The following is a 16022-nucleotide window of genomic DNA, read 5'->3' as shown; positions in this document are numbered from 1 at the left end:
GCCCCCATGACATGCGGCATGCATTTGGGGCCCCCATGACATGCGGCATGCATGCGGGGCCCTCATGACATGCGTCATGAATTTGGGTGCCCAATACATGTGGCATGCACGTGGGGCCCCCATGACATGCGCCATGCATTTATGGCCCCCATGACATGCGGCATGCATTTGGGTGCCCCATAACATGCGGCATGCATGTGGGGCCCCCATGACATGCGGCATGCATGTGTGACCCCTATGACATGCGGCATGCATTTGAATCCCCCATTACATGTGGCATGCACGTGGGGCCCCCATGACATGCGGCATGCATGTGGGACCCCCATGACATGCGGCATGCGTTTGGGTTTCCCATGAAATGCGGCATGCACGTGGGGCCCCCATGACATGCGGCATGCATTTGGGGCACCCATGACATGCGGAATGCCTGCGGGGCCCCCATGACATGCAACATGCATGTGGGGCCCTCATGACATGCGGCATGAATTTGGGGCCCCCAATACATGTGGCATGCACGTGGGGCCCCCATGATATGAGGCATGCATTTGGGGCCCCATTACATGCGGCATGCACGTGGAGCCCCAAAGACATGCGACATGCATTTGGGGCCCCTATGACATGCGGCATGCATGTGGGGCACCCATGACTTGCACCATGCACGTGGGGCCCCTTTGACATGCGGCATGAATTTGGGTGCCCCATTACATGCATGTGGGGCCCCTATGACATGCTGCATGCATGTGGGACCCCCATGACATTCTGCATGCATTTGGGGCCCCTGTGACTTGCGGAATACCTGCGGGACCCCCATGACATGCGGCATCCATTTGGGGCCTGCATAACATGCTGCATGCATTTGGGGTACCTGAGACATGCGGCATGCACGTGGGGCCCCATGACATGCTGCATGCATTTGGTGTGCCAGAGACATGTGGCATGCACGTGGGGCCCCTATGACATGCCGCATGCATTTGGGGCCCCCATGACATGCACCATGCATATGGGGCCCCTATGACATGCGGCATGCATGTGGGGCACCCATGACTTGCACCATGCACGTGGGGCCCCTTTGACATGCGGCATGAATTTGGGTGCCCCATTACATGCGGCATGCACGTGGGGCCCCCATGACATGCGGCATGCATTTGGGGCCCCCATGACATGCGGCATGCATGCGGGGCCCTCATGACATGCGTCATGAATTTGGGTCCCCAATACATGTGGCATGCACGTGGGGCCCCCATGACATGCGCCATGCATTTATGGCCCCCATTGAATGCGGCATGCATTTGGGTGCCCCATAACATGCGGCATGCATGTGGGGCCCCCATGACATGCGGCATGCATGTGTGACCCCTATGACATGCGGCATGCATTTGAATCCCCCATTACATGTGGCATGCACGTGGGGCCCCCATGACATGCGGCATGCATGTGGGACCCCCATGACATGCGGCATGCGTTTGGGTTTCCCATGAAATGCGGCATGCACGTGGGGCCCCCATGACATGCGGCATGCATTTGGGGCACCCATGACATGCGCAATGCCTGCGGGGCCCCCATGACATGCAACATGAATGTGGGGCCCTCATGACATGCGGCATGAATTTGGGGCCCCCAATACATGTGGCATGCACGTGGGGCCCCATGATATGAGGCATGCATTTGGGGCCCCATTACATGCGGCATGCACGTGGAGCCCCCAAGACATGCGGCATGCATTTGGGGCCCCCATGACATGCGCCATGCATGTGGGGCCCCTATGACATGCTGCATGCATCTGGGACCCCCATGACATGCGGCATCCATTTGGGGCCTGTATAACATGCTGCATGCATTTGGGGTACCTGAGACATGCGGCATGCACGTGGGGCCCCATGACATGCTGCATGCATTTGGTGTGCCAGAGACATGTGGCATGCACGTGGGGCCCCTATGACATGCCGCATGCATTTGGGGCCCCCATGACATGCACCATGCATGTGGGGCCCCTATGACATGCGGCATGCATGTGGGGCACCCATGACTTGCGCCATGCACGTGGGGCCCCTTTGACATGCGGCATGAATTTGGGTGCCCCATTACATGCGGCATGCACGTGGAGCCCCCATGACATGCGGCATGCATGTGGGACCCCCATGACATGCGGCATGCATTTGAATCCCCCATGACATGCGGCATGCATTTGGGGCCCCCATGACATGCGGCATGCATGCGGGGCCCTCATGACATGCGTCATGAATTTGGGTCCCCCAATACATGTCGCATGCACGTGGGGGCCCCATGACATGCGCCATGCATTTATGGCCCCCATGACATGCGGCATGCATTTGGGCCCCCATGACATGCGGCATGCATGTGGGACCCCCATGACATGCGTCATGCAATTGGATCCCCCATTACATGCTGCATGCAAGTGGGGCCCCCATGACATGCGCCATGCATGTGGGGCCCCTATGACATGCGGCATGCATGTGGGACCCCCTTGACATGCGGCATGCACGTGGGGCCCCATGACATGCGGCATGCATGTGGGGCCCCCATGACATGCCGCATACATTTGTGGCCCCCGTGACATGAGGCATGCACGTGGGGCCCCCATGACATGCCGCATACATTTGTGGCCCCCGTGACATGAGGCATGCACGTGGGGCCCCCATGACATGCGGCAAGCACGTGGGGCCCCAATGACATGCAGCATGTACGTTGGGCACCCATGACATGCGGCATGCATTTATGTCCCCCATGTCATGCGGCATGTATTTGGGGCCCCCATGACTTGAGTCATGCATGTGGGGCCCCCATGACATGCACCATGCATTTGGGGCCCCTATGACATGCTGCATGCATTTGGGGCCCCCATGACTTGAGGCATGCATTTGGGGCCCCCATGACATGCGGCATGCATGTAGGGCCCCCAAGAAATGTGCCATGCATGTGGTGCCCCTATGACATGCGGCATGCATTTGTGGGCCCCAAGACATGTGGCATGCACGTGGGGCCCCCATGACATGCTGCATGCATTTGTGGCCCCCATGATATGCGGCACGCATTTGGGGCCCCCATGACATGCGGCATGCATGTGGGGCCCCCATGAAATAAGCCATGCATGTGGGGCCCCTATGACATGCGGCATGCATTTGTGGGCCCCAAGACATGCTGCATGCATTTGGGGGGCCCCATGACATGCGGCATGCACGTGGGGCCCCCATGATATGCGACATGCATTTGGGGCCCCATGATTGAGGCATGCATTTTGGGCCCCCTTGACATGCGGCATGCACATGGGCCCCCCAAGACATGCGGCATGCACGTGGGGCCCCCATTAAATGCGGCATGCATTTAGGGCCCCCATGACATGCGGCATGCATTTGTGGCCCCCATGACATGCTGCATGCATGTGGGGCACCATGACATGCGCCATGCATATGGGGCCCCTATGACATGCGGCATGCAATTGGGGCCCCGATGACATGCGGCATGCATGTGGGGCACCCATGACATGAAGCATGCATGTGGGGCCCCCATGACATGCGGCATGCATGTAGGGCCCCCATGAAATGTGCCATGCATGTTTGGCACCTATGACATGCGGCATGCATTTGTAGGCCCCAAGACATGTGGCATGCACGTGGGGCCCCTATGACATGCGGCATGCATTTGATGGCCCCAAGACATGCTGCATGCATGTGGGGCCTCTATAACATGCGGCATGCTTGTGGGGCCCCCATGACATGCAGCATACATTTGGGGCCCCCGTGACATGCGGCATGCATGTGGGGCCCCCATGACAAGCAGCATGCATTTGAATCCCCCATTACATGACGGATGCACGTGGGGCCCCCATGACATGCGGCATGCATTTGGGGCCCCCATGACATGCGGAATGCCTGTGGGGCCCCCATGACATGTGGCATGCATGCGGGGCCCTCATGACATGCGGCATGAATTTGAGGCCCCCATGACATGTGGCATGCATTTGGGTCCCCATGACATGTGGCATGCATTGGGGGCCCCCATGACATGCGGCATGAATGTGGGTCCCATGACATGCGGCATGCATTTGGGCCCCCATGACATGCGGCATGCATTTGGGGCCTGCATAACATGCTGCATGCATTTGGGGTACCTGGGAGATGCGGCATGCATGTGGGGCCCCTATGACATGCCGCATGCATTTGGGGCCCCCATTACATGCGGCATGCACATGGGGCACCCGTGACACGCGGCATACGCTTGGGGCCCCAATGACATGCGGCATGCATTTGGGCCCCCATGACATGTGGCATGCATTTGGGGCCTGCATAACATGCTGCATGCATTTGGGGTACCTGAGACATGCGGCATGCATTTGGGGCCCCAATGACATGCGGCATGCCTGTTGGGCCCCCATGACATGCGGCATGCATTTGGGGGCCCCATGACATGCGGCATGCACGTGGGGCCCTCATGACATGCAGCATGCATTTGGGGCCACTTTGACATGCGGCATGCATTTGGGGCCCCCATTACATGCGGCATGCACGTGGGGCCCCATGACATGCGGCATGCATTTGGGGCCCCCATGACATGCGGAATGCCTGTGGGGCCCCCATGACATGCGGCATGAATTTGGGGCCCCAATACATGCGGCATGCACGTTGGGCCCCCATGACATGTGGCATGCATTTGGGTCCCCATGACATGCGGCACGCATGTGGGGCCCCCATGACATGTGGCATGCATTTGCGGGCCCCATGACATGTGTTATGCACGTGGGGCCCCTATGACATGCGTTATGCATTTGGATCCCCCATTACATGCTGCATGCAAGTGGGGCCCCCATGACATGCCGCATACATTTGTGGCACCGTGACATGAGGCATGCACGTGGGGCCCCCATGACATGCAACAAGCACGTGGGGCCCCAATGACATGCAGCATGTACGTTGGGCACCCATGACATGCGGCATGCATTTATGGCCCCCATGACATGCGGCATGCATTTGGGGCCCCCATGACTTGAGGCAAGCATGTGGGGCCCCCATGACATGCACCATGCATGTGGGGCCCCTATGACATGCTGCATGCATTTGGGGCCCCCAAGACTTGAGGCATGCATTTGGGGCCCCCATGACATGCGGCATGCATGTAGGGCCCCCATGAAATGTTCCATGCATGTGGGGCCCCCATGACAAGCAGCATGCATTTGAATCCCCCATTACATGACGGATGCACGTGGGGCCCCCATGACATGCGGCATGCATTTGGGGCCCCCATGACATGCGGAATGCCTGCGGGGCCCCCATGACATGTGGCATGCATGCGGGGCCCTCATGACATGCGGCATACATTTGTGGCCCCCAATATATGCGGCATGAACGTGGGGCCCCCATGATATGTGGCATGCATTTGGGGCACCCATGACATGCGGAATGCCTTCGGGGCCCCCATGACATGCGACATGCACGTGGGGCCCCAATGACATGCAGCATGCATTTGGATGCCCCATTACATGCGGCATGCACGTGGGGCCCAAATGACATGCAACAAGCACGTGGGGCCCCAATGACATGCAGCATGCATTTGGATGCCCCATTACATGCGGCATGCACGTGGGGCCCACATGACAAGCGGCATGCATTTGGGGCCCCCATGACATGTGACATGCATGTGGGGCCCCAATGACATGCGGCATGCATGTGGGACCCCCATGACATGCGGCATGCATTTGAATCCCCCATTACATGCGGCATGCACGTGGGGCCCCCATGACATGCGGCATGCATTTGGGGCACCCATGACATGCGGAATGCCTTCGGGGCCCCATGACATGCGACATGCATTTGGGACCCCCATGACATGCGGCATGCATTTGGATCCCCCATTACATGCTGCATGCACGTGGGGCCCCCATGACATGTGGCATGCATTTGGGGCCCCCATGTCATGCGGAATGCACGTGAGGCCACCTTGACATGCGGAATGCATGTGGGGCCCCCATGACATGCGGCATGCATGTGGGGACCCCATGACATGCGGCATGCATTTGGGTGCCCCATGACATGCGGCATGCATGTGGGGCCCCCATGACATGCGGCATGCATGTGGGACCCCCATGACATGCGGCATGCATTTGAATCCCCCATTACATGCGGCATGCACGTGGGGCCCCCATGATATGCGGTATGCATTTGGGGCCCCATGACATGCGCCATGCATGTGGGGCCCCTATGACATGCGTCATGCATGTGGCCCCTATGACATTCTGCATGCATTTGGGGCCCCTTTGACATGCGGAATACCTGCGGGACCCCCATGACATGCGGCATCCATTTGGTACCTGAGACATGCGGCATGCACGTGGGGCCCCATGACATGCTGCATGCATTTGGTGTGCCAGAGACATGTGGCATGCACGTGGGGCCCCTATGACATGCCGCATGCATTTGGGGCCCCCATTACATGCGGCATGCAAATGGGGCCCCCATGACATGCGGCATACGCTTGGGGCCCCAATGACATGCGGCATGCGTTTGGGTTTCCCATGAAATGCGGCATGCACGTGGGGCCCCCATGACATGCGGCATGCATTTGGGGCACCCATGACATGCGAAATGCCTGCGGGGCCCCCATGACATGCAACATGCATGTGGGGCCCTCATGACATGCGGCATGAATTTGGGGCCCCCAATACATGTGGCATGCACGTGGGGCCCCCATGATATGAGGCATGCATTTGGGGCCCCATTACATGCGGCATGCACGTGTAGCCCCCAAGACATGCGGCATGCATTTGGGGCCCCTATGACATGCGGCATGCATTTGGGCCCCCATGACATGTGGCATGCATTTGGGGCCTGCATAACATGCTGCATGCATTTGGGGTACCTGAGACATGAGGCATGCATTTGGGGCCCCAATGACATGCGGCATGCCTGTTGGGCCCCCATGACATGCGGCATGCATTTGGGGGCCCCATGACATGCGGCATGCACGTGGGGCCCCCATGACATGCGGCATGCATTTGGGGCCCCCATGACATGCGGAATGCCTGTGGGGCCCCCATGACATGCGGCATGAATTTGGGGCCCCAATACATGCGGCATGCAAGTTGGGCCCCCATGACATGTGGCATGCATTTGCGGGCCCCATGACATGTGTTATGCACGTGGGGCCCCTATGACATGCCGCATGCATTTGGGGCCCCCATGACATGCGGCATGCATGTGGGACCCCCATGACATGCGTTATGCATTTGGATCCCCCATTACATTCTGCATGCAAGTGGGGCCCCCATGACATGCCGCATACATTTGTGGCACCGTGACATGAGGCATGCACGTGGGGCCCCCATGACATGCAACAAGCACGTGGGGCCCCAATGACATGCAGCATGTACGTTGGGCACCCATGACATGCGGCATGCATTTATGGCCCCCATGACATGCGGCATGCATTTGGGGCCCCCATGACTTGAGGCAAGCATGTGGGGCCCCCATGACATGTACCATGCATGTGGGGCCCCTATGACATGCTGCATGCATTTGGGGCCCCCATGATATGCGGCACGCATTTGGGGACCCCATGACATGAGGCATGCATGTGGGGCCCCCATGAAATGCGGCATGCATTTGGGGCCCCTATGACATGCGGCATGCATTTATGGCCCCCATGACATGCGGCATGCATGCGGCGCCCTCATGACATGCGGAATGCATTTGGGGCCCCCAATACATGCGGCATGCACGTGGGGCCCCCATGATATGCGCATGCATTTGGGGCCCCATGACTTGAGGCATGCATTTTGGGCCCCCATGACATGCGGCATGCACATGGGGCCCCCATGACATGCGGCATGCATGTGGGACCCCCATGACATGCGGCATGCATTTGAATCCCCCATTACATGCGGCATGCACGTGGGGCCCCCATGACATGCGGCATGCATTTGGGGCACCCATGACATGCGGAATGCCTTCGGGGCCCCATGACATGCGACATGCATTTGGGACCCCCATGACATGCGGCATGCATTTGGATCCCCCATTACATGCTGCATGCACGTGGGGCCCCCATGACATGTGGCATGCATTTGGGGCCCCCATGTCATGCGGAATGCACGTGAGGCCACCTTGACATGCGGAATGCATGTGGGGCCCCCATGACATGCGGCATGCATGTGGGGACCCCATGACATGCGGCATGCATGTGGGACCCCCATGACATGCGGCATGCATTTGAATCCCCCATTACATGCGGCATGCACGTGGGGCCCCCATGATATGCGGTATGCATTTGGGGCCCCATGACATGCGCCATGCATGTGGGGCCCCTATGACATGCGTCATGCATGTGGCCCCTATGACATTCTGCATGCATTTGGGGCCCCTTTGACATGCGGAATACCTGCGGGACCCCCATGACATGCGGCATCCATTTGGTACCTGAGACATGCGGCATGCACGTGGGGCCCCATGACATGCTGCATGCATTTGGTGTGCCAGAGACATGTGGCATGCACGTGGGGCCCCTATGACATGCCGCATGCATTTGGGGCCCCCATTACATGCGGCATGCAAATGGGGCCCCCATGACATGCGGCATACGCTTGGGGCCCCAATGACATGCGGCATGCGTTTGGGTTTCCCATGAAATGCGGCATGCACGTGGGGCCCCCATGACATGCGGCATGCATTTGGGGCACCCATGACATGCGAAATGCCTGCGGGGCCCCCATGACATGCAACATGCATGTGGGGCCCTCATGACATGCGGCATGAATTTGGGGCCCCCAATACATGTGGCATGCACGTGGGGCCCCCATGATATGAGGCATGCATTTGGGGCCCCATTACATGCGGCATGCACGTGTAGCCCCCAAGACATGCGGCATGCATTTGGGGCCCCTATGACATGCGGCATGCATTTGGGCCCCCATGACATGTGGCATGCATTTGGGGCCTGCATAACATGCTGCATGCATTTGGGGTACCTGAGACATGAGGCATGCATTTGGGGCCCCAATGACATGCGGCATGCCTGTTGGGCCCCCATGACATGCGGCATGCATTTGGGGGCCCCATGACATGCGGCATGCACGTGGGGCCCCCATGACATGCGGCATGCATTTGGGGCCCCCATGACATGCGGAATGCCTGTGGGGCCCCCATGACATGCGGCATGAATTTGGGGCCCCAATACATGCGGCATGCAAGTTGGGCCCCCATGACATGTGGCATGCATTTGCGGGCCCCATGACATGTGTTATGCACGTGGGGCCCCTATGACATGCCGCATGCATTTGGGGCCCCCATGACATGCGGCATGCATGTGGGACCCCCATGACATGCGTTATGCATTTGGATCCCCCATTACATTCTGCATGCAAGTGGGGCCCCCATGACATGCCGCATACATTTGTGGCACCGTGACATGAGGCATGCACGTGGGGCCCCCATGACATGCAACAAGCACGTGGGGCCCCAATGACATGCAGCATGTACGTTGGGCACCCATGACATGCGGCATGCATTTATGGCCCCCATGACATGCGGCATGCATTTGGGGCCCCCATGACTTGAGGCAAGCATGTGGGGCCCCCATGACATGTACCATGCATGTGGGGCCCCTATGACATGCTGCATGCATTTGGGGCCCCCATGATATGCGGCACGCATTTGGGGACCCCATGACATGAGGCATGCATGTGGGGCCCCCATGAAATGCGGCATGCATTTGGGGCCCCTATGACATGCGGCATGCATTTATGGCCCCCATGACATGCGGCATGCATGCGGCGCCCTCATGACATGCGGAATGCATTTGGGGCCCCCAATACATGCGGCATGCACGTGGGGCCCCCATGATATGCGCATGCATTTGGGGCCCCATGACTTGAGGCATGCATTTTGGGCCCCCATGACATGCGGCATGCACATGGGGCCCCCATGACATGCGGCATGCACGTGGGGCCCCCATTACATGCGGCATGCATTTAGGGCCCCCTTGACATGCAACATGCATTTGGGGCCCCCATGACATGCGGCATGCATGGGGGACACCATGACATGCACCATGCATGTGGGGCCCCATGATATGCGGCATGCAGTTGGGGCCCCCAATATATGCGGCATGCACGTTGGGCACCCATGACATGCGGCATGCATTTATGGCCCCCATGACATGCGGCATGCATTTGGGCCCCATGACATGCGGCATGCATGTGGGGCCCCCATGACATGCGGCATGCATTTTCGGGCCCCATGACATGTGTTATGCACGTGGGGCCCCTATGACATGCCGCATGCATTTGGGACCCCCATGACATGCGTCATGCATTTGGATCCCCCATGACATGCGGCATGCATGCGGGGCCCCCATGACATGCTCCATGCATGTTGGGCCCCTATGACATGCGGCATGCATTTGGGGGGCCCCATGACATGCGCAATGCATGTGGGGCCCCTATGACATGCGGCATGCAATTGGGGCCCCGATGACAAGCGGCATGCATGTGGGGCACCCATGACATGCGCCATGTACGTGGGGGCCCTATGACATGCGGCATGCATGCGGGGCCCCCATGACATGCTCCATGCATGTTGGGCCCCTATGACATGCGGCATGCATTTGGGGGGGCCCATGACATGCGGCATGCACGTGGGGCCCCCATGACATGCGGAATGCCTGTGGGGCCCCAATGACACGCGGCATGCATGCGGGGCCCTCATGACATGCGGCATGCATTTGGGGCCCCCAATATATGCGGCATGCACGTGGGGCCCCCATGATATGTGGCATGCATTTGGGGCCCCCATGACTTGAGGCATGCATTTGTGGGCCCCAAGACATGTGGCATGCACGTGGGGCCCCCATGACATGCTGCATGCATTTGTGGCCGCCATGATATGTGGCACGCATTTGGGCCCCCATGACATGCGGCATGCATTTGGGGCCCCCATGTCATGCGGAATGCACGTGAGGCCACCTTGACATACGGAATGCATGTGGGGCCCCCATGACATGCGGCATGCATGTGGGGACCCCATGACATGCGGCATGCATTTGGGTGCCCCATGACATGCGGCATGCATTTGGGGCCCCCATGACATGCGGCATGCATGTGGGACCCCCATGACATGCGGCATGCATTTGAATCCCCCATTACATGCGGCATGCACGTGGGGCCCCCATGACATGCGGCATGCATTTGGGGCACCCATGACATGCGGAATGCCTGCGGGGCCCCCATGACATGCAACATGCATGTGGGGCCCTCATGACATGCGGCATGAATTTGGGTCCCCCAATACATGTGGCATGCACGTGGGGCCCCCATGATATGAGGCATGCATTTGGGGCCCCATTACATGCGGCATGCACGTGGAGCCCCCAAGACATGCGGTATGCATTTGGGGCCCCATGACATGCGCCATGCATGTGGGGCCCCTATGACATGCGTCATGCATGTGGCCCCTATGACATTCTGCATGCATTTGGGGCCCCTTTGACATGTGGAATGCCTGCGGGACCCCCATGACATGCGGCATCCATTTGGTACCTGAGACATGCGGCATGCACGTGGGGCCCCATGACATGCTGCATGCATTTGGTGTGCCAGAGACATGTGGCATGCACGTGGGGCCCCTATGACATGCCGCATGCATTTGGGGCCCCCATTACATGCGGCATGCAAATGGGGCCCCCATGACATGCGGCATACGCTTGGGGCCCCAATGACATGCGGCATGCGTTTGGGTTTCCCATGAAATGCGGCATGCACGTGGGGCCCCCATGACATGCGGCATGCATTTGGGGCACCCATGACATGCGAAATGCCTGCGGGGCCCCCATGACATGCAACATGCATGTGGGGCCCTCATGACATGCGGCATGAATTTGGGGCCCCCAATACATGTGGCATGCACGTGGGGCCCCCATGATATGAGGCATGCATTTGGGGCCCCATTACATGCGGCATGCACGTGTAGCCCCCAAGACATGCGGCATGCATTTGGGGCCCCCATGACATGCGGCATGCATTTGGGCCCCCATGACATGTGGCATGCATTTGGGGCCTGCATAACATGCTGCATGCATTTGGGGTACCTGAGACATGAGGCATGCATTTGGGGCCCCAATGACATGCGGCATGCCTGTTGGGCCCCCATGACATGCGGCATGCATTTGGGGGCCCCATGACATGCGGCATGCACGTGGGGCCCCCATGACATGCGGCATGCATTTGGGGCCCCCATGACATGCGGAATGCCTGTGGGGCCCCCATGACATGCGGCATGAATTTGGGGCCCCAATACATGCGGCATGCACGTTGGGCCCCCATGACATGTGGCATGCATTTGCGGGCCCCATGACATGTGTTATGCACGTGGGGCCCCTATGACATGCCGCATGCATTTGGGGCCCCCATGACATGCGGCATGCATGTGGGACCCCCATGACATGCGTTATGCATTTGGATCCCCCATTACATTCTGCATGCAAGTGGGGCCCCCATGACATGCCGCATACATTTGTGGCACCGTGACATGAGGCATGCACGTGGGGCCCCCATGACATGCAACAAGCACGTGGGGCCCCAATGACATGCAGCATGTACGTTGGGCACCCATGACATGCGGCATGCATTTATGGCCCCCATGACATGTGGCATGCATTTGGGGCCCCCATGACTTGAGGCAAGCATGTGGGGCCCCCATGACATGTACCATGCATGTGGGGCCCCTATGACATGCTGCATGCATTTGGGGCCCCCATGATATGCAGCACGCATTTGGGGACCCCATGACATGAGGCATGCATGTGGGGCCCCCATGAAATGAGCCATGCATGTGGGGCCCCTATGACATGCGGCATGCATTTGTGGGCCCCAAGATATGCTGCATGCATTTGGGGGGCCCCATGACATGCAGCATGCACGTGGGGCCCCCATGAAATGCGGCATGCATTTGGGGCCCCCATGACATGCGGCATGCATTTATGGCCCCCATGACATGCGGCATGCATGCGGCGCCCTCATGACATGCGGAATGCATTTGGGGCCCCCAATACATGCGGCATGCACGTGGGGCCCCCATGATATGCGCATGCATTTGGGGCCCCATGACTTGAGGCATGCATTTTGGGCCCCCATGACATGCGGCATGCACATGGGGCCACCATGACATGCGGCATGCACGTGGGGCCCCCATTACATGCGGCATGCATTTAGGGCCCCCTTGACATGCAACATGCATTTGGGGCCCCCATGACATGCGGCATGCATGTGGGACACCATGACATGCACCATGCATGTGGGGCCCCATGATATGCGGCATGCAGTTGGGGCCCCCAATACATGCGGCATGCACGTTGGGCACCCATGACATGCGGCATGCATTTATGGCCCCCGTGACATGCGGCATGCACGTGGGGCCCCCATGAAATGCGGCATTTATTTGGGGCCCCATGACATGTGGAATGCCTGCGGGGCCCCCGTGACATGAGGCATGCACTTTGGGCACCCATGACATGCGACATGCATTTATGGCCTCATGACATGCGGCATGCATTTGGGCCCTCATGAAATGCGCCATGCACGTGGGGCCCCCATGACATGCGGCATGCATTTGGGGGCCCCATGACATGCGGCATGCATGTGGGGCCCAAATGCTTGCCGCATGTCAAGGGGGCCTCCATGACATGTGGCATGCATGTGGGGCTCCCATGACATGCGGCATGCATTTATGGCCCTCATGACATGCGGCAAGCATTTGGGCCCCCATGACATGCGGCATGCATGTGGGGCCCCCATGACATGCGGCATGCATTTGGGGGCCCCATGGCATGGAGCATGCATGTGGGGCCCAAATGCTTGCCGCATGTCATGGGGGCCTCCATGACATGCGGCATGCATGTGGGTCCCCAAGACATGCGTCATGCACGTGGGGCCCCCTTGACATACGACATTCATTTGGGGCCCCCATGACATGTGGCATGCATGTGGGGCTCCCATGACATGCGGCATGCATTTGGGGCCCCCATGACATGCTCCATGACTGCAGGGCCCCAATGACATGCGACATGCATGCGGGGCCCTCATGACATGCGGCATGCAATTGAGGCCCGGAATATATGCGGCATGCATGTGGGGCCCCCATGATATGTGGCATGCATTTGGGGCCCCCATGACTTGAGGCATGCATTTGGGGCCCCCATGACATGCGGCATGCATGTAGGGCCCCCATGAAATGCGCCATGCATTTGGGGCCCCCATGACATGCGGCATGCATGTAGGGCCCCCATGAAATGCGCCATGCATGTGGGGCTCCTATGACATGCGGCATGCATTTGTGGGCCCCAAGACATGTGGCATGCACATGGGGCACCCATGAAATGCGGCATTTATTTGGGGCCCCCATGACATGTGGAATGCCTGCGGGGCCCCCGTGACATGCGGCATGCACGTGGGGCCCCCATGAAATGCGGCATTTATTTGGTGCCCCCATGACATGTTCAATGCCTGCGGGGCCCCCGTGATATGAGGCATGCACGTTGGGCACCCATGACATGTGACATGCATTTATGGCCTCATGACATGCGGCATGCATTTGGGCCCTCATGAAATGTGCCATGCAGGTGGGGCCCCCATGACATGCGGCATGCATGTGGGGCCCCCATGACATGCAGCATGCATTTGGGGGCCCCATGACATGCGGCATGCATGTGGGTCCCCCTTGACATGCGACATTCATTTGGGGCCCCCATGACATGTGGCATGCATGTGGAGCTCCCATGACATGCGGCATGCATTTGGGGCCCCCATGACATGTGGTATGCACGTGGGGCCCCTATGACATGCCGCATGCATTTGGGGCCCCCATGACATGCTCCATGCATGTGGGGCACCTATGACATGCGGCATGCATTCGTGGCCCCCGTAACATGAGGCATGCACGTGGGGCCCCCATGACATGCGGCAAGCACGTTGGGCCCCAATGACATGCAGCATGCATGCGGGGCCCTCATGACATGCGGCATGCATTTGAGGCTCCCAATATATGCGGCATGCACGTGGGGCCCCCATGATATGTGGCATGCATGTGGGGCCCCCATGACATGCACCATGCATGTTGGGCCCCTATGACATGCTGCATGCATTTGGGGCCCCCATGACTTGAGGCATGCATTTGGGGCCCCCATGACATGCGGCATGCATGTAGGGCCCCCATGAAATGTGCCATGCATGTGGGACCCCCATGACATGCGGCATGCATTTGAATCCCCCATTACATGCGGCATGCACGTGGGGCCCCCATGACATGCGGCATGCATTTGGGGCCCCCATGTCATGCGGAATGCACGTGGGGTCCCTATGACATGCGACATGAATTTGGGAGCCCCATTACATGCGGCATGCACGTGGAGCCCCCATGACATGCGTCATGCATTTGGGCCCCCATGACATGCGGCATGCATTTGGGGCCTGCATAACATGCTGCATGCATTTGGGGTACCTGAGACATACGGCATGCAAGTTGGGGCCCCCAATACATGCGGCATGCACGTGAGGCCCCCATGACATGCGGCATGCACGTGAGGCACCCATGACATGCAGAATGCCTGCGGGGCCCCCATGATATGCGGCATGCATTTGGTGCCCCCATGACATGCAGCATGCATGTGTGACCCCCATGACATGCGGCATGCATTTGAATCCCCCATTACATGCGGCATGCAGGTGGTTCCCCCATGACATGCGGCATGCAGGTGGTTCCCCCATGACATGCGGCATGCATTTGGGGCCCCCAATACATGCGGCATGCACGTTGGGCCCCCATGACATGCTGCATGCATGTGGGACCCCTATGACATGCGGCATGCATTTGAGGACGCCAAGACATGCTGCATGCATTTGGGGGGCCCCATGACATGCGGCATGCATTTGGGGCCCCCATGACATGCGGCATGCATTTGGGGCCCCATGACATGCAGCATGCACGTGGGCCCCCCAGTACATGCGGCATGCATTTGGGGCCCCC

This window comes from Phyllobates terribilis, unplaced genomic scaffold (genome assembly GCF_046119375.1).
Source record: "Phyllobates terribilis strain yellow unplaced genomic scaffold, ASM4611937v1 Scaffold_4__5_contigs__length_816908805, whole genome shotgun sequence".
Classification (NCBI taxonomy): Eukaryota; Metazoa; Chordata; class Amphibia; order Anura; family Dendrobatidae; genus Phyllobates; species Phyllobates terribilis.
The sequence above is the reverse complement of the archived record's forward strand: the minus strand, read 5'-3'. Positions refer to the sequence as shown.